General features: G+C 39.5%; 1 long non-coding RNA gene across 1 annotated transcript in view; it reads right to left on the reverse strand.

Annotated features, from left to right (window-relative positions):
* Positions 1 to 11,127: 11,127 nt before the first annotated feature.
* Positions 11,128 to 20,407, reverse strand: part of LOC122122041 — a 36,983-nt gene continuing 27,703 nt past the window's right edge. The window contains exons 2-3 of the long non-coding RNA XR_006150088.1: positions 15,536 to 15,701; positions 11,128 to 11,282 (exon numbers count right to left, since the gene is read on the reverse strand). This is a non-coding gene — a long non-coding RNA (uncharacterized LOC122122041). The remainder of the gene's footprint in view (positions 11,283 to 15,535; positions 15,702 to 20,407) is intronic.

The raw sequence follows: 20,407 nt of genomic DNA on the forward strand, positions 1-20,407 counted from the left end.
GACTGTGTTTCATAGTCAGCCTGGGCAGGAAAGTTCATGAGACTTGGTTTTCTGTGTGCCAGTCCGGGGGCTTGAACTTGTGGTGTTTTGCTCAAGACTAGAGCTGTACTACTTCATGGCTCTTGGTGGTTAATTGGAGATAAGAGTCTCATCAACTTTCCTTCCCAGACTGGCTTTGAACCACCATCTTCTGATTTCAGAGCCTGTGCAATGTCCCTATCTTCCCATGAGCCTCTTATCTCCTATGAATCACCAAAATTCTTTTACAAAGCAAGATGTTAAGCTGTTTTTCAAGTTTTAGAGCCTGTAAGCCTTGATCAGGACAGGAAAGATTCCAGCATAGTGACCCTGCCCTGATTTCAGGTCTCGAAAGAGTGGCTACCCTCTGTGTTTCAGCCTTAGGACCAGCACTAAAAAAATAACTCAAGGACAAGGAACATTACAAAAACAAAGCCAGCAATGAAATTGTGGCTCAAGCTGTTAGAACCTGCTAGCCCTGAGAAAAAACAAAAAACAAAAAATGCTTCATTCACATTAACCCTGCCGTGATTTTAAACCTTGGAAGAGTAGTCATGTCATGAATTTAAGCCCTAGCACCAAAAATGAAAAAAAATTAAAAAATAAATAAATAAAGCCAGAAGTTAATCTGTGGCTCAAGACATGGAAAGAGAAATAAAAGAAAAAACCTCAGACACAGTGGCTCTTCCCTGTATTCTGCAAATGTGAAGGCCCTGTGTTTAAGCCCTAGGACCAGCACAAAAGAAAAATCAAAAGAAAATAGAAAACAAAAGTTGAACTGTAGCTCAAATATGAGGCCTGCAACAACTAGGCAACAATGCCAAGTCCTGAGTTCAAGCCATAGGAGCAGCACACCTAAAATAAATGAATAAATACATACATGCATACATATATACATATATATATATAAATACATACATGCATACACATATACATACATATATAGAGCCACAATTTGAGTTGTGTCTTGAGGTAGGAAGCCTGCTAGCCTTGAGAAAAAATTAGCAACAATGACCAGGCCTTGAGTTCAAGCATTACAATCAGCTCCCAAAACAAAACAAAACAAAATGAAAACCTCAGAAAGAATATCCAGGCCTGAATAATAAGCTAGGTGACCTGAACTTTAAAAAAAGAAAAGAAAAAAGGAACAATAAAATAAGTGAAAAGGACAAAAATATTAAAGAGGCAAGTCAAGATTTTCAAAATATGGTTCACACCTATAATCCTACCTGCTGAGGTTGCTGAAATCTGAGCATTGTGGTTAGAATCCAGCCTGGGCAGGAAAGTCTATGAGAATTCTTTCCTTTGTGCTAGTCCTAGGCTTGAACTTAAGGAGTTTTGCTCAAGGGTAGAGCTCTATTGCTTCCTACTACTGCTGGTTGATTGGTGAAAAATGTCTAATGGATTTTCATGCCTAGGGTGGCTTTGAACCTTGGCTCTCAACTTTCAAGACTCTGTATAGTCATCTCGGCTTCCTATAGTATTCTTTCGTTTTTGTATTTTTTGTCATTTGCGGGGCTTGAACTCAGGACCTGTGTGCTGTCCCTGAGCCTCTTGTACTCAAGGCTTGGGCTCTATCACTTGATCCACAGCACAACTTCCAGGTTTTGAGTAGTAAATTGGACATAGGAGTCTTACAAGGACTTCTCTGCCTGGGCTGGCTTCAAACTGAGATCCTGAATAGCTAGGGCCATAGGACATTACCTCATTAATCATCAAAAAAGAAGAAGAAGAAGAAGATGAGCTATGGCTTAAGTTGTAAAGCTTCTATCCTAAAGTGGGGACTGCGGGGAGGGGTGAACTAACACCTCAAGAAGACTGGCAGGTCAAGCCCTAGGATTTTCATTTAAAAAAAAAAAACAAAGAAACAAAAACCAACCAAAAATGAAAAGGCAGAAGTTGTACTTTTGCTAAAGTTGTAGTGCCTGCTAACTTATGGGGGAAAAAAAGCATGAGACTGGCCAGGCCACTTTGAAGCCCTAGGACTAGTACAAAGAACAAAAAAAATGGCAAAAGGTGAGCTTTGGCTCAAATGGTAGAGACTACTGACTTTAAACCAAAAACTCAGCAACACTCTCTGAGCCCTGAGTTCAAGCCCTAGGACCAGCATCAAAACCTAAGGAAAAATAAGCCAGGTGCCAGTGGTTCACACCTGTAATCCTAGCTACTCATACTCAGGAGGCTGAGATATGTGGATCACAGTTTGAAGCAAGGCAAGAAAGTCCAAAAAACTCTTATCTCCAACAAACTACTCAGAAAAAGCTGCAAGTGGCACTGTGGCTGAAGTGGTGGAGCATTAGCCTTGAGCAAAAGAAGTTCAGGGACAGTGCCCAGGCAGAAGAGTTCGAGCCCCAAGACTGGCAAAAAGAAACAAAGAAAAAAGAAAGTGGGTAATTAAGCTGTGGTTCAAGGTGTGAACCCTGCTAGCCTGGAGGAAAAAAAAGTAAAAAAAATAAACAAAAATTTTAAAAAATCATTCCCAGAACCACATGCTCCAGTGCAATTTTGCCTACATCATTAGTATACAGACAATCAGGCCAATGTCTCTGCTATAGCCTACATCTCAATACCCAAAATTATTTGAAAACTGCTTTCCAAGAATTGCCACATGGGGACAACATGGGGAAATTATCAACTACATAGCAATTATTGACCTCAAAAATATTTATTAATATGATTTTATATATGTTTTTATTGTAATAATACAGTACAGAGGGGTTGCAGTTCCATGAATAGGGTAATGAGTACATTTCCTATTGAGCATTGTTACTGCTTTGTGTTTCCACTCCCATCACGTCCCTCCCTTCCTCGCCAACTCCTTCCTCCCCCACTTCCCCAAAATTGTAAAGTTCATTTTCAACATAGTGTCCTATACATCTCATCATCACACTGGGTTAACCTGCATCCACATTTAAGCATTCCACTATACCCCTTCACTTCCCCAAATTACAAAAATGTATATACAAGATGCAGAACACCAGAATCACATACAGTGAAAACAGAGGTTATACTGTGGGAGAAGGACATACAAAAGACTCACATAGTACATTATAAGTACATTAAAAACAATAGCAAGAAAGAAAAAAACATTTGTGTCTCTATCTTGGGGTACATTTTGCTCAACATCATCACATATGGTCATATGTACATAGCCTTTGACCTTCTCTGCTTGTCCTAGACATATACTAGTCTTTGCAAACAAGGGAAACCATCGGACCTATGTTTCTTTGGGCCTGGCTTACTTCACTTAATACAATTTTTTCCAAATCTTTCCATTTCCTAAAAATTGGGGTGGTATCATTCTTTCTGATGGAGGCATAGAATTCCATTGCATATACATACCACATTTTCTTGATCCATTCATCTACTGAGGGACATTGGGGTTGGTTCCATATCTTAGCTATGAGGAATAAAGCTGCAATAAACATGGTTGCGCTGATATCTTTGGTATGACCTTCTCTGTGATCATTTGGGAAAATGTCCAAAAAAAGGATTGCTGGGTCATAGGGGAACTCTATGTGGAGTCTTTTGAGGAAGACTCCATACTGATTTCTAGAGTGGTTGAGCAAGTTTACACTCCCACCAACAATGCAGTAGGGTTCCCTTTTGGCTACATCCCCTCCAGCATGTTGTTACTAGATTTCTTTTTTTTTTATTGTGAAAATACCATATAGAGGGGTTACAATTACATAGGCAAGATAATGAGTACGTTTCTTATCAAGCACTGTTGCTTCCTTCTTTGTTAGGTGGAATCTCAACATTATCTTGATTTGCATTTCTTTTATGGCTAGAGAAGTTAGCAACCCCAAATAGCAAAAACAATCCTTAATAGAAAAAAACAGCGCTGGAGAAATATCAATTCCAAATTTCAAACTCTAGTACAAAGCCATAGTAATAAAAACAGCTTGGTACTGGCACAAGAACAAAGCTGAGGACCATTGGAATAGGATTGAAGACCCAGAAATGAACCCACAGATCTATAGCCACCTCATCTTTGACAAGGGAGCTAAAGAAATAGAATGGAAGAAAGACAGCCTTGTCAGTAAATGGTGCTGGCAAAATTGGTTAAACACTTGTAGAAAACTAAAGCTAGATCTGTATATGCCACCCTGTACCATAATCAACTCCAATGGATCAAAGACCTCAAAATAAAAGCAGAAACCCTGAAAACATTACAGAAAGGAATAGGAAAACTCTAGGCCAAAATTTTCTTAATAGAGACCCAGAAACACAACAAATCAAAGAAAGATTAGACAAATGAGATTGCATGAAACCGTAGAGCTTCGGCAAGGCAAAGGACATAGCTAGAAAGATCAATAGAAAGCCCATGGATTGGGAGAAGATCTTCACTATCCATACAATGGACAAGGATCTCATATCTAAAATATACTTAGAACTCAAAAAACTAAACCCCCCAATAACAAATCCTCAAACAAACAACTGCCCGATAAAGAAGTGAGCTAAAAACATGATTTCTTTTATTCTTGTGATTTTTCTATGTCCTTCTCATCATTATTTCCCTAAATCTAGCAAATTACCTAGAATAAGGGTTAAGAGACATGTTTGCTTACTGAACATCTACATGTATATTTAGGATACTAGACTCGTTTCTATCAACACTGAGTATTATTTACAATGAGCCTCATACATTGTAAGAGGTCTATATAAATGATAACTTATTTAATACTCAAGAACTCTGCATTTGCCAGGCTGCACTGACTCATACTTGTCATCTTTACTACTAAAGGGAAGGGGGTGCTTGTGTTGTTCAAAAATATTAATGTTATAAAGGTAAGGAAAAGCTGAGAAATTATTCTAGACTAAAAGAGATCAAGTATACACAACTACATATAATTAAAGATCATGTACTGGTATTAGTACTGGAGAAAAAAAGTGATAAAGAATACAATTGAATCCTTTGGCAAAACTGGAAAAAGACAAAAGATTAAGCAAAAGTATGGCATTGTGATTAATTTATTGAAGCTGATAACTACACTGTGGCTATATAATAATTTATATCCTGAGGAGATCAAGATTAAAATATGTAGGAATAGAGGGCTATGATATATGCAAGTTAATCTCAAATGTGCATCCACATAGGGAACACACATGGAAACACAAGTTATTAAGCAAATGAAGGAAAATGTGAACCATAGTGAATTTGCATAAAAAGCACACAAATATCATTTATATTCTTTTTGAGACTTTTCCTGAATTTGACCATTTTGGGGGGAGGGGTGGTCCAGTCATGGGGCCTGAACTCTGGGCCTGGGCACTGTCCCTCAGCTCTTCAGCTCAAGGCTAGCACTCTACCACTTGAGCCACAGCGCCACTTCTTTTTTTTTTTTTTGTTGGTCATGGGGCTTGAACTCGGCCTGGGCGCTGTCCCTCAGCTCTTCAGCTCAAGGCAAGCACTCTACCACTTGAGCTACAGCGCCACCCACAGCACCACTTCTGGCTTTTTTTTTCTTTTTGCTTATGTGGTGCTGGGGAATCGAACCCAGGGCCTCATGCATGCAAGGCAAGCGCTCTACCACTGAGCCACCTTCCCAACCCTGAATTTGACCATTTTTAAACAATACTAGATTGAATAGTGAAGAGATACATTTGGACTGCAGAAGATGAGTTCCTGAGAAGTTTTATCCACTAAAGTGTTACAAATAAATAAATCAAAATCACCAAGAAGTAATAACTTACTCTGGCAAGTTTGTCTGGTTTGCAGGAGATGTGCAGCTGGGAAAACAGCTCTGTTATCTCTTCAGAAAAATCTTCATCCCCTGAAAAAAACCAAAGTCAGTCACACATGAAAAATATTCCAGCAAACTGCTGAGGATCACAAGAAAGGTGAAAAGGAAAAGGAGTGAAAGCAGCAGAAATATTCATAACAATTTATCTGAGCAAGGAATAATAGCGCTTACAGAATCTTTTTGTGTATACTATGTCAATGGATGTTCTTAATGGGATTATAAGAGAAGTGGGCATTATCACACTTTAGTGATAAAGATAAGGAAGGCTGGAGGAGATCAAGGATTTCCTCAAGATCTCTTAGCAAAGATAAGGAGTTAAACCTTGGCCCTCCACTCAATGCTCTTTGCATCACATCAAAGAATAAAGCATGGAGAGTGTGAGGCAGATATTGTATAAAGAAAATGGAATTCGGGCTGGGAATGTGGCTTAGCAGTAGAGTGCTTGCCTAGCAAGCATGTGGCACAAGGGGCACACTGTGGCACAATGGCTTTATGTGTTTCCTAAGGTAAGACTTCTAAAAGGCAGATTCTTTATCTATGTACTTATATCTTTGGATCATGAAAATAATTACCATCTTTTGGTTATGACTACTGTGCCACATACTGAATACAGTATTTCATTTAGTACTTATTTTAACAACCTGTAAGGTATTATAGGTGAGAGAACAGCTCAGTATCTAGGAACTTTTCAAGTCACATGGCTTTAGTAAATGACAGATCTTCATTTTGACACCGTGGATAACTCCAAAGCCCCTCATGGTTAGCTGCCCTCTCAATACTTCAGAACAACATTAACAATGTATGTTCAAAAAACTCTTTTTTTCTCTTTTTGTGCCAGTCCAGGGGCATGAACTCAGGATCTGGGTACTGTCCCTGAGCTTCTTCAGTTCAAATCTAACTTTCTATCACTTGAACTACAGCCCACTTTGGGATTTTGGTAGTTAATTGGGGATCAGAGTCTCACAAGACTTCGCTGGTGAGCTGGCTTCAAACCCAGATCCTAGGATCTCAGCTTCCTGAGTAGCAAGGTTTACAGGCCTGAGACACTAGCACCTGGTCAGAAAACATTTTCTAATAAGGAATTAAGCTTTTACATAGGGTATACTGTCATTTATTAGTGTGATTTTATACAACTATCCAGTTTGACTTCTTAAAACACAATGCTAAAGACAATTAAATGAAAAAGAAAACATCCCAGTCTGCATAAAATCCACTCTCAAAGATTAAGGAAAGTCCCTCACTCAGCAATAGATGTTCACTCTCTCCATAGAAAAATTGAAGACTAGTTATTTTACAGTAAATTAGAAATTAAAAAAAAAAGAAAAACAAAGGAGGTTTAGAGGATATCAGTGGCAAGCACACTGACAGTTCAAAGAAGTAAAAGATCAACAGATCAGAGCCACCTTATAAAGCACTGACATTTGGAAAAATTTAATCTGGCAGCTCTCAAACATGGTAGTCTCAGTACCTCTAAATACTCTTAAAATTTTGAGAGTCCCCAAAGAGCTAATTAAAAATGTAAGTAGAGCTAGGAACTGGTAGTTCTCACCAGTAATCCTAGCTACTCACTCAGGAGACTGAGCTCTATGGATTGCTGTTAAAAGCAAGCTGGAGCAGGAAAGTTGATGAGACTCTTATCTCCAATAAACTACTCAGAAAAAGGCAGAAGCAGCACCGTGACTCAAGTGGTAGACTGCAACTCAGGATCAATACCTAGATACTGTCACAAAAATAAGTAAATTTAGTGAGGTGCCGGTGGCTCACGCCTGTAATCCTAGCTACTCAGGAGGCTGAGATCTGAGGATCATGGTTCAAAGCCAGCCTAGGCAGGAAAGTCCGTGAGACTTTTTTTAAATTTTTTTTTTGTGAGATACTTATCTCCAATAAACCACTAGAAAACCGGAGTGGTGCTGTGGCTCAAGCGGTAGAGTGCTAACCTTGAGCTGAAGAGCTCAGGGACAGTGCCCAAGCCCAAGGTTCAAGCTCCACAACCAACCAAAAAATAAAGAAGTAAATAAAAATAAATAAATAAAATTTAAAAATAGGGAATACACACACACAAACACACACACACACACACACACATGAGAGAGAAACAGATATATTAAAAGTAGAACTCAGCCAATGAGCAATGCATCAAGCACTGAGTTCAAGTCCTAGTTTCACAACCCAAACAAAAGAAAAATTATAACTGAAATGCTTATGGTAGTTTGGTAAACTTAAGAAAAAAACACACTACTTGTTAATATACATTTATAGAAAAATAACTATATTTTCCAAAAAGATAAAATTTCAGAGGAACAATGCCACTGTTTTACATCTTTAATAAATCTCTATCATTTAGCCTAGTGAAAGAGACTTGTATTCCCTTATCTGCTTTTACACTCAGTCTGTTGGGATATATTGTTTTAAGTATATGAAGAAAATCTACCTTACAAAATCACTTAGTTAGAAAGGGAAGAAGTATTTTAGTAGCATTATCAGATTATCAGTAAAGTTAATGCTTGCATATTCCTTAATACTACACTAAAACTAAACTAGTTGTCATCTCTTAAAGTTTAGTTGTAATGAGATACAGAGCATTGAGCCTGAAGGTATACCATATGATTTTCTGCTTGAAAGTATTAAATTAAAATCCATTAGTCTTTTTTTTTGCCCATGCATGATTTGCTAACATCACACATTAAATGATGGGAAAATAATCATTCTGAGTTATATGAATCTTCCAAATGTTGACAAACTGTCCTGTAATAAATGAATACAGCTGTGATTATCAACACAGATTTCATCAGCAGTCTATAAACTGCGCTGGGAAACTATAAAGCTCAACAAAGCAATAAATATGTTCTACAAAATTAAAACTTAGTTTGAATGTTTATCATGACTCATACATAGTTGCTTTTCTTGACATAAAGGCTTATTTCATTCACTTTCAAGAAATGTTCACTAAACAGAATTCTAGTCTCTGTGACCACCTATACTTCAGAGTGAAAATGGCATTCCATGGCAAAGCAAGTAGTTAAAATGGCTAGGGCACTGGTGGCACACACCTGTAACCTAGCAATTCAGGAGGCTGAGATCTAAGGATTGTGGTTTGAAGCCAGCCCAGGCAGGAAAGTCTGTGAGACTCTTATCTCCAATAAACTGCTCAGAAAAAGCCAGAAGTGGTGCAGTGCTTCAAGTGGTAAGCACTACCCATGAGCAAAAAAAGCTTAGGGCAATGCCCAATCCCTGAATTCAAGTCCTATGACCAGACCCCCAAAAAAAGGAAAGACAAAACTGAATTCATCGGATTCCACTTTCTTAAAATAGCCAATTAGCAAAGAACATGTGTTAGAAATATTTCTAATTAAATTTTAAGATTTCTAATTAAACCCTTAAGATTTGTTTGTCCAGGAATTACATTTTGTATAAACTGCCAAATTACCTAGTTACTGTAACAATGAACAGCATCAACATTCATATTTCCTAAGAGATTCAGGCTTTAAATTGAGGGGGGTGGGGAAGGGGAAGACTATCAGTCACATTTTAGGTACTACCACCTTGCCTGCCTCAATTCAAGATGGGATTAAGGGTCCCACAAGTCACGAGGCACAGATGAAATATCCAGAGATATAAAGAAATGTCAGACAAACTGAGGACAAACTCTGACAAGAGCACTCTTTAACTGTAAACAGTGGCAGGGGTATATGAACAATATCAGTCTGGGGGATGCTAAGAGGAGTCTGGCAGGAAAAAAAAAAAAGACATAGGCAAGAGGCTGACATGTCTGAACACCTAGACAGGGACAAAGTTGCAAAAAGGATTCTACATGAAAATTCTCACTGCAAAAAGGAGTGAAAAACAGGGCACTGGTGGCTTACGCCTGTCATACTAGCTACTCAGGAGGCTGAGATCTGAAGATCAGCCAGTCTAGAAAGAAAACTCCATGAAACTTTTACCTCTCATCACAAAAAATGTTGGAAGTAGAAGTGTGGCTCAACTCATATAGCCCTAACTTTAAGCACAGATGCTTAGGGACAGCAAACAGACATTGAGTTCAAGACCTGAGACCAGCATACACACACACACAAACACACACACACAAACACACACACACAAACACACACACACACACACACAGAGTAAACTGGAATAATTTATTTCAAAGGCAAAACACTATATATAAATACAAATAAATACATATAAATTCCCACTCAGATACTGAATTGTCATATTACCATTTTTCTCTTCTTCCTCTTCCTCACAAATTCTGCTAGAAAAATGCTTCTTTGAGTAGTTCTAATTCAAGTATGATAGCCTCTAATTCTTCTCTACTGGAGAATTAAGGACAGATTTCACCTGAATGAACATAATAAAATATTGTGGAAATAATAAAAAAAATCTTACAGGGAGAAAAAAACTGAACAGCTCACTGCCAACACAGCTCTGTGTGTGCATGCATGCACATGTGTGAGTGAGTGTGTGTGTGTGTGTGTGTGTGTGTGTGTTGGTCCTAGGTGTTGAACTCAGGGCCTCGGTGCTATCCCTGAGGCACTTTGTGATCAAGGTTAGTGCTCTACCACTTGAGCTACAGCGCCACTTCCAGCTTTCTGAGTGGTTTATCAGAGATAACCTGCTTGACCTGGCTTTCAGCTAACCTTAGATCTCAGCCTCCTGAGCTAGGATTAGAGCCAGAGCTATTTTTTAATAAGTGTAACACAATAAGGTAGATATTATAGGAAGGTAGAAATTGACTCTACATTTCTAAAAGTAATATAGGCCAGAGATAACTGAAAATCATCAGTGCTTAAGCATGGCTTAGAAGCCTGGGCAGGAAAAGCCATGAAACTCTTATCTCCAATAAAATACCAGAAAAAATACCAGAAATGGTGCTGGGGGTCAAGTGGTAGAGCACTCGCCTTGAGCTGAAGAGCTGAGGGACAGCGCCCAGGCCCAGAGTTCAAGTCCCACAACTGACAAAAAAAAGAAAATGGCTTAGATTATTAGAGCAGATGAACTAACAGGAAATTATATACAAATTAGTAGCTGTTAACATGCTTTTTGACAGCTAAAACCCATGACACTGAAGAAAAAAACAGAAAATGAGACAGGTGAAAGAAAAAGATAGGCGGTGTTAAGACCTCTTCATTATTCTGTTCTTTTTCTATAATTTTAGAGAAATAACATTTGACTTACTCAATATTTTTTCTAACAATTAAACATTAAGGGATATTTTTCTTTTGTTATAACATTTACAGAGACCTACGCCTTCTTCGGAGATACATTTCATCTTCAAAATATAAAAAGAGAAAAGAAACCATGCAATGTTTCTTGTTTGAAGACTCTCTTCAGCTGGGAGTTTGGGATTGGAATTACCTTTTTTTTCACTGTCTTGGGAAATCATCTCCAGAGCTTCTAGATGTGAAGGCCTTGAAGTTCATCAAAGAGTAGACCATAATGAGTTTTCTTATCTGTTTCCATGGCTACCTCATTGGAGGTTCTTAGCTCTTCTTTCTCCTTTGCCTCTTATAGAACCTAAAAAGAGATGGAAACAAAGATGCAGCAAATAGTAAGAGCTCAAGGGTAAGTTTTAAGAGTGGAGAGAAGCAAAGCTGAGACAAGCTCCAGTACAGAGTGCTGTCCTTCATTCTTGGTATGGCAAATCAAATTCACTAAGGATCAGGAGCTGCATGGAAAAAAAAGAAACAAACATAACTTGTTGCTAGACAGCATCACCCAAGGAGCCACATTCATTTCCAAAAGTGATTTCATAACATAATAAGTAATCTTCATAGTGCTCAGGATTTTACACTGCACTGACAGGCTACTAGAGAAAGAAAAGAGCTGGCCTTTTGTCTAAGCCTTAGAGCTCTCACTGCACATCCAACCCATAAATAAAAGCCTTAATTTTATAAAGCATTGAAAATCTTTACAAGGAAACACTAACCAAGTTCCAAGGTAACAAAAGCAAATATTCAAATTAAAAAAAAACAAACAAACAGAAAAGAGCAATCAAATCAGTAAAGGTAACAGTACCTGAGACAGTATAGAATTCCAGTTCATCAGACCCTTGGTCATTTTAAATCCAGGATACCCTTCTGCTATTATATCCATTGTCTTCTTCCTAATGAATTCTAAGACCTCTAAACTCCCACTAATAATGCTCTTTCCCTAGAAATCAACATACTATGTCATTACTACAATACTGGGAAACTGCATTTGCATATTTTGTGGGTTATTTTTGTGCCAGTCCAGGGACTTAAACTCAGGGCCTAGGTGATGTCCCTGAGCTTTATGTGCTCAAGGATAGTACTCTACCACTTGATCCATAGCTCCACTTCCTGCTTTGTTTGCAGGAAGAGAAGAGTCTTATAGAGTTTCCTGCCTGTGCTGGCTTTGAATCACAATCCCCAGATCTCAACTTCCTGAGGAGCTAGGTTTACAAGCATAAGCCACTTATATATTTCAATTCTTTAAGAGTGGCCTACAATACCAAGATCTGGGAAGAATGTGGAACAGCAGAAGAAATACACAGCACATGTGGAAACATAGTAGGTTTACCACTTTGTAAAACTGCAGGCCAGTATCTACTATAGCTACATATGTGCAGTGGTAGAAGACATATACAGGCCCTGGGAATGTAGCTTAGTGGTAGAGTGTTTGCCTAGCATGCATGAAACCCTGGGTTAGATTCCTCAGTACCACAGACACAGAAATGGTGCTGTGACTCATGTGGTAGAGTGTTAGCCTTGAGCAAAAGAAGCTCAGGGTCAATGTTTAGGCCCTGAATTCAAGCCCCAGGACTGGCAAAAAAGATATAAACAAAAATATTCAGAGCAGCAGTATTTGTAATAGCTATAACATGGAAATTATTTCAATGCTTACCAACTGTGGAGTAAAAAAAATATGACAGTGACAAAATGGAATACCACATCCAAAATGCAATATGGTCAAATTATACAAAAACATGTGAAAGACACTAGATATAAAATATACTATACACATGTAAAGTATAAAAGCAGACAGAATTAATCTAAGATAAAGTTAGGACTATAGTCATCTTCCTTGAAGAAGGGGCACAGTATCTATTAAAGAGTCTGCACAAGTTCACATTATGAAAATTCATTGTTTTAATTTTCTGTATGAAAATTAAGAAATATAGTATTACTTCAAAAAGCTAAAGTATAACCATATATACTTTAACCAATACTCCACAGATAAGGCATGAGTATTGTAGTCTGAGGCCAGCCTCAGCTACATTCGTATCAAGTTGAAGGATGCTCAAGCTATATAGTGAAAAGACTGAAAAGAGAATCCAAAGATGCAGTTTACCCCTGTAATTGCAGTTGCTCACAAAGTAGAGACAGAATTGTAGTCCAAAGGCAGCACAAGAAAAAGCCTATGATCGGATCTAAAAACGAACAAGCTATTTCTGCTTTCTAGTTGGCATGATATGATTAATCTGCTTTCCCATGTCTTCCTTGCCATTATGAACTAACCTTTCTGAAACCATAGATCAAAATTAAAATTGCTCCTTGTAGATAGATATAGAGATAGATAGATGGATAGATGGATAGATAGATAGATAGATAGATAGATAGATAGATAGATAGATAGATAGGCAGGCAGGCAGGCAGAAGAAAGGGCTAAAGATGTGGCTCAAGAGCTAAATAAACTAAGGTTAAAAAAGCCAGGCAGTGATGGACTGGTGACTCATGCCTATAATCCTAGCTTCTCAGCTACTCTAGAGCCTGAGATCTGAAAAGCCAGCCAGGCAGGATAGTCCACGAGATTCTAATCTCCAATAAACTTTTCAGGAAATAGTGCTGTGGCTCAAGTAAGTGGTGGAGCACTAGCCTTGAGTACAAAAAGGGTCAGGGGCAGCATTCAAGTCCTGAGTTCAAGCCTCAGGACTGGCAAAAGAAAAAAAAAGTATTGATCTACACATAGTAAACTGGCATGAAGGAACTCCCTCAAGTAAGGAAAATATTCTTCTATCTCAGTGAGTCAAATAACTACAGGAAATATTCTGTATCTGTATTTCACAATATACTGTGATTATATAGTATAAACATAACTTATTTCTCAACACAAAGTCATACTGCAAAAAAAAGTTTTACTGTTGGTAAATTGTAGCTCAACTTTGTCCTAGAAGACTATGCTGATTATTAATAAGGGAATCAATAGACATTACAAAGATGAGTATGTTTCAAAAATAATCAGTTCTGTTTTCCTTTAAAAATCTTATACTAGATCAACTACTACATCAGGTAATTTAACTATTTTATATCAAACACTCTATTATGGAGAGAATTTTTGCTTTCAAATACTATAAATAAGCTGATATTATACTTGCATTCCTACACAGAAACTAGAAAACCAGACAAAATAGAAGGAACTATTTTTAGACAATGGACAAAAAGTTCTAAACCCCAACACACAGAGGAGAACCTTAAGAGAACAGAACAATCACAGGCAATATAAGTCAGTCAGAAAACTTCAGAGGATGAAGCTATACAAGTAAAATATTCCAAGAATCTACAGATGTGCCCTTCTGTCTTTATCTGTATAATACACTGTTCAAGCACTTGGTAATGCCACACAGTGTGGAGAAGAACTGGCGTAAGTAGTATACAACAGAATTCACAGAGCTCAAGCTAGGCTGAAACATCTGGTTTCTAAACAACCAAAGTAAACAGACTTCATTGAACATCTGAGGACTAAGTGAATTCAGAAGAATCAGGGCTCAGCAGTAAAGATAAACTAGTTCTTAAGACTGAAGGCTACACTAGTCTCACTCTAAACAAGGCTAAAGGATGGGGTGACATTGTCTAAAAAGAACTGTATTCTTAGCCTGGTGCATGTGGTTCATGCCTGTAATTCTAGTTACTCAGGAGGCTGAGATCTGAGGATCGTGGTTCAGAGCCAGCCTGGGCAGGAAAGTTGGTGAGACTCTTATCTCAAATAAGCCACCAGAAAAACTGAAAGAAGAGCTCAAGTAGTAGAGTGCTAGCCTTGAGCTGAAAAGCTGAGGGAAAGAGCCCAGGTCCAGAGTTCAAGCCCCACAACTGTCCAAAAAAAAGGAAGAAATGTACTCTAACTGACTTATGTAACTGTAGCCCTTATCTTTCTAAGTTGAAAAACATTTTGAAGTATGAATTTGAACTATATATACCACAACTAACTGCCAACAAAGGGAAAGCCACTGGGCCACTGGTGGCTCACACCTATGGTCCTAGCTACTCAGGGGGCTGAGATCTAAAGAACACAATGGAAAGCCAGGCAGGGCAGAAAAGTCTGTGAGATTCTGGGTTTTTTTTCCATCGGTCATGGGGTTTGAACTCTGGGCTTGGGCGCTGTCCTTCAGCTCTTCAGCTCAAGGTGAGCACTCTACCACTTGAGCCACAGCACCACTTCCAGTTTTCTAGTGGTTTATTGGAGATAAGAGTCTCACGGACTTTCCTGCCCAGGCTGGCTTTGAACCGTGATCCTCAGATCTCAGCCTCCTGAGTAGCTAGGATTATATAGGCATGAGCCACCTGGCCGACTAGTGAGGCTCTTATCTCCATTTATTTATGCAGCAAAAACCAAAGGTAATGTTCAAGTGCCAGGTGGGGGGAAAAGGGAGGGAGCAAGTTTGACTGTGAAGCTCTGATTTCAAGCCCCCATGCCAGAACACACAAATTAAAAAAGATAAGAGTGTGGGGAGAGGAAGAAAGGAAGCAAGCAAGCAAGGTAGCTAGCTAGCTGGATGCCAGTGGTTTACAACTGTAACCCTATTTACTCACCCTATTTACTCCGGAGGCTGAGATCTGAGGATCAGAGTTTGAGGCCAGCCCAGGCAAGACTCTCCAGTCCATTGACTCTCAGTTTCTATCTTCAAGGTCATTACATGCTTATCAGTTATCCCTGGAATCTCAGGATCATCTTTATCTGGCATGATTAGCATATCACCTGGTCAAAGAAAAGCCCAGGAAAAAAAGTGATTGATGGCAATTTTTTTGGTATAAATTATTTGTCTAAATCATTTGATACTTTCACAGAGTCACAGGCAGGTACATCAGTAAATTAACACAGACAAGATCCCACAGATCTTCCCCCAGGTTCTCCTAGTAACAACTTGCATAACTGAAGCATAATTAATTGTGGCAGAATCCACCAATCTTTACATTTCAACAGTTTTACATGAACTCATTACTGTGTACACTAAATAGATAGATAAAACTTTATTCCAAAATATATAGCTTCTTAGTATCTGCAGGGAACTGCTTTTAGGACCGCTTGATAATATAATGGTGTCATATTTGCATATAACCTACATACTTCCTTTCATTCAGTTTTTTTGGTGGGAAGAGGGTGGTTCCAGGGGTTAAGCTCTGGCCTCATCCTTGCTGGGCTGGTGTTCTACCACTTGAACTACAACTCCAGTCCTCTGTAGTTCTTTTCAACATAGGATCTCAAGGGCTTGGAAGGGTGGCTTAGTTGGAAGAGGGCTGGCCAATAAGTGAAATCAGTAGGTACTAAGTTCAAGTCCTGGTCTTAGGCCAAAAGGAAAGACAGGAAGGAAGAAAACATAAGGTCTCAAGAACTTTTTTGCCTTAATCAGCCTCACACATCAACGCTTCCACTATGTCTCCAGAGTAGCTAGGATTATAGACATAAGCAACCAGTGCTGAGATCTTTCATATACTTTCATTTTCTCTATACTATACTATTTATAATGCACAATACAGTGTAATTGTTAGGCATATATTTATATTATTTGGGGAACACTCACACACACACACACACACACACACACACACACACACACACACAAACTCTGTACAAGTTCAGTATAGATGACATTTTTATCAAGTATTTCCAAGTAGCATTTGTCTGAATCTGCAGATATGTAACCTATTTATAGGGGCCCAAAGGCATAGATTCTCATTAGCATCACTGCAAGCTACATGCCAAACAATTTAACCACACAGATCCCTGCTCTATCCCTTCTTTTAGTCCCAGCTACTTCCCACACTTCTTCTAACCCCTAGAAATCAACTACTCATCTTCCTCTGAAACTTTTGTTACTTCAAGTATATGGAGCAGGGTGCTGGTGGCTCACACCTGTAATCCTAGATACTCAGAAGGCTGAGATCTGAGGATTGCGGTTCAAAGCCAGGTCAGGCAGGAAAGTTCGTGAAACTTATCTCCCATAAACCACCAGAAAACCGGAAGTGGCACTGTGGCTCAAGTGGCAGAGCATTCCCCTTGAGCTAAAGAGCTGAGGGATAATGTCCAGGCCCAGAGTTCAAAACCTACAACTGATGAAAGGAAGGAAGGAAGGAAGGAAGGAAGGAAGGAAGGAAGGAAGGAAGGAAGGAAGGAAGGAAGGAAGGAAGGAAGGAAGGAAGGAAGGAAGGAAGGAAGGAAGGAAGGAAGGAAGGAAGGAAGGAAGGAGAGAGAGAGAAAGAAAGAAAGAAAGAGGGAGAGAGAGGGAGGAGAGGGAGGAGAGGGAGGAGAGGAAAGAAGGAAGGAAGGAAGGAAGGAAGGAAGGAAGGAAGGAAGGAAGGAAGGAAGGAAGGAAGGAAGGAAGGAAGGAAGGAAGGAAGGAAGGAAGGTGGGTCTCTGGGCATGTCTCCAAAGGAAATATGCTAGCTTCCTTAATTTTCTCTTTTTTAACATTTAAAATGTTATGGTTTGAAGGGAATGGAAGGGAATTATGGAAATTCACTTAAAGCATAAAGTCAGAAAATGGAAAGCCTGGTCAGGTAACCAACTTCCTTGGAGCCCCTGTGAACACTATCACTGCACCTTCCCCAGTGCGCTAAGAGTGCTGTTGCACACATCTGAGCTGCAGTTCACACTTGGGATGCCTGAGCACAGATCATGTCTTGCGTGTCTTCATAGCCGTGCCACACAACATTGTACCATGTGCACAGCAAACAGCCAATAATGTGTTACATCACCACACCTTCTCATAAGAAATGGTCATGCCTAGCTACTCAGCAAGCTGAGATCTGAGGATAGACATTCAAATCCAGTACAAATAGAAACATTAGTGAGGTCCTTATCTCTAACGAATCATCAAAACCCCAAATTGGAGGTACAGCTCAAGTGGTAGAGCATCAGCCTTGAATGAAAAAACTAAGGGTCAGCACCCAGGCACTGAGTTCAAGTTCTAGTACTGGCACAGAAAGAGACAGACAGATTGGGGGGGGGGGGGGAGTAAAGTTTTAAAAAGGAAGAAAAAAAGAGATTCCTGACATTGGAGAACTATGAAGGCCCATGGACTAGGTGATCAAGGTGAAATTGACAGTAAAAATACATCAACTTTGTGCTAAGAAAGGCATTTACTTTTCTAGTTTCCTTCTCCCAAACCCATGAACTTCCATCTCAAATTGAAAACACATGAGATGAATCCCAACAGATTCTAAGGCATTTCTGACTAGGGCTCCTCAAAACCATCCAAGCTGTCCCCAAATAAGGGCAGTCTGAGAAGCTGTCACTGCCAAGAGGAGCCCAAGGAGCCATAGCAACTCAATGTAAAGAGGTTTCCTGGAAGGATTTTATAGAAGTAGAAACAAGCCTGAGAAGACCCAAAGCCCAGCTAAAGTCTCATAGACAGAGCAGGAACCCCAACACACACCTCTTCAGAAAACAAAGATGCTGGGCAAGTAATTTCTAGGTCTCAGAAGGAGGACACTAGCACTTCCAGGCTCACTGCATTTACAACTTGAGCCATCCTTCCAGTGCTGGTTTTCCTGCTTGTTTTCAAGATAGGAGTCTATTCATATCTTTTTTTATTATTAATACTGGTACTGATGCTTGGATTTAGGACCTTATGCTCTCACTTGGCATTTTTCCTCAAGTCTGCTGTTCTACCACTTGAACCACACCTCCATTTCTGGCTTTTTGATAGTTAATCAGAGAGAAGTCTCACAGATTTTTCTGCTTGGGCTGGTGTCAAACTGATTCTCAGATCTCAGCCTCCACTTTAGCTGAGACTACAGGTGTGAGCTACCAGTATCCAACTTTATCTGTTCTTCTACAACAGCTCCAAGGACTCCTTGAGACTTATCTACCAGGTAAGAAAGCTTTCTTCCTAGGAAAATTCTATCATCTTCTCAGAGCCTGTCACCACCTCCCCCATAGCCCAAGGGAACCTTGTCCCAGACTGAGAGCTCCCTTCCCAAAGCTTAGTACACTCCTTCCCCGCTTCACAGCTTAGCATGTTCCTTTTCTAGGCAACATTAGGCACATTTAATGAAGACAGTAAATAACCTCCAACCCCCTTACAAACTTGAGATGGCACTTCTCTGGGGCAGCTACCACCATATAAGGGCAACAAGAGCCACTTAGAGTGACCTTCAGGTCTAGGCAGCTTATCTACTATTTGGACAGCAGCCATAAATCCTAGTCCACCATCATGAAGCCCCTGGCCCTCACAAGTCCACACTAGGGTCTCCACCTCCTAGCCCCTCCTAAACCTCCTAGGTTATATAGGTCATCTCAGACAGGTCAGAAGCCAGCGCATCTTTTCACTTCTCCCTTGTGAGAAAGGGTTTTGCCAGCCCCTTTCCCGGCAGTAAACCTATCTTTGTTCTCTGTACCTGCATGTCTGCGTGGTTCTCTGGCAAAGTCTAATTTACCCTATCACTCACCAAAAAGCTGGAAGTGGAGCAGAGACTAAAGAATTAGAATGTTATCTTTAAGCAAAAAAGTTCAGGGGCAGAGCACAGGCTCTGAGTTCAAGCCTCAAAATTGATACCCTCCACCCCCACCCCCTACCCCCACCCCACCCTCCACCCCACCACCACTAAAAAAAGAAAAAAGATGGGCTGTCCCAAAAGCTGACTTAAACCACTTTATATAAAATAAAATCTTAAAAACAGCTAAGTTTCAGTGAACCAAAGTCTTTCATTTACCAATACACACAAAAACACTGAATGGTTTTTATAAATTTTTAAATTTCAAAATAAAATCTGGTCACTGTACAGTTAGACAAGGAGCTGTTTTTATCAACCTGAAACATGGAAGGTGGGACAACAGGCTGAAGCTCATGTCTACCTCAAAGCACAGATGCTTGGCCAAATTCAGCATCATAAGGCTAAGAAAAAGTCTGACTCAACACACAGTAGACCTATCTGCTATATATATATATATATGTATATATGTGTGTGTGTGTACATATATATATCTTTTAAAACCCAGCCCATCCAACCTGCACTCCCAAGATAACCTTCAATGAAATAGATACTGAAGATGTTAGTGACTTTATGTGAGAAAAGCATCTTTTCTATGGAAGTAGTTTGCTTCCTTTATGTTTATCTTAAGATAACTGCTTTTCTGAAGAGTTCCTCCTTTGGCACAGTGGTTTGGCCCTTATTAATTACATTTTAGTTTCATGCATCATTTCCTGAGCAGTTTAAGACATCCTATCTTGAATTTTATTTACATGTCAATTAAGCCACTCCTTTTGCAGACTGTGACCTGAGTTCAGCCATTGTGAACAGAGGGGCAGGGCTTTCTGGGATAGGGACAAACAGGGGGCAGCCTGCCTGCTGTTCTGTGTGCCTGTTTGCCAGTTTTGGCTGATGGCACATGTTTCTTATTCCTGTGGTACATCCCAACATCCGGAGCTATTTCACACACACACACACACACACACACACACA

The sequence above is a fragment of the Dipodomys spectabilis genome, unplaced genomic scaffold (genome assembly GCF_019054845.1).
Source record: "Dipodomys spectabilis isolate Male_0828 unplaced genomic scaffold, ASM1905484v1 ptg000201l, whole genome shotgun sequence".
Lineage (NCBI taxonomy): Eukaryota > Metazoa > Chordata > Mammalia > Rodentia > Heteromyidae > Dipodomys > Dipodomys spectabilis.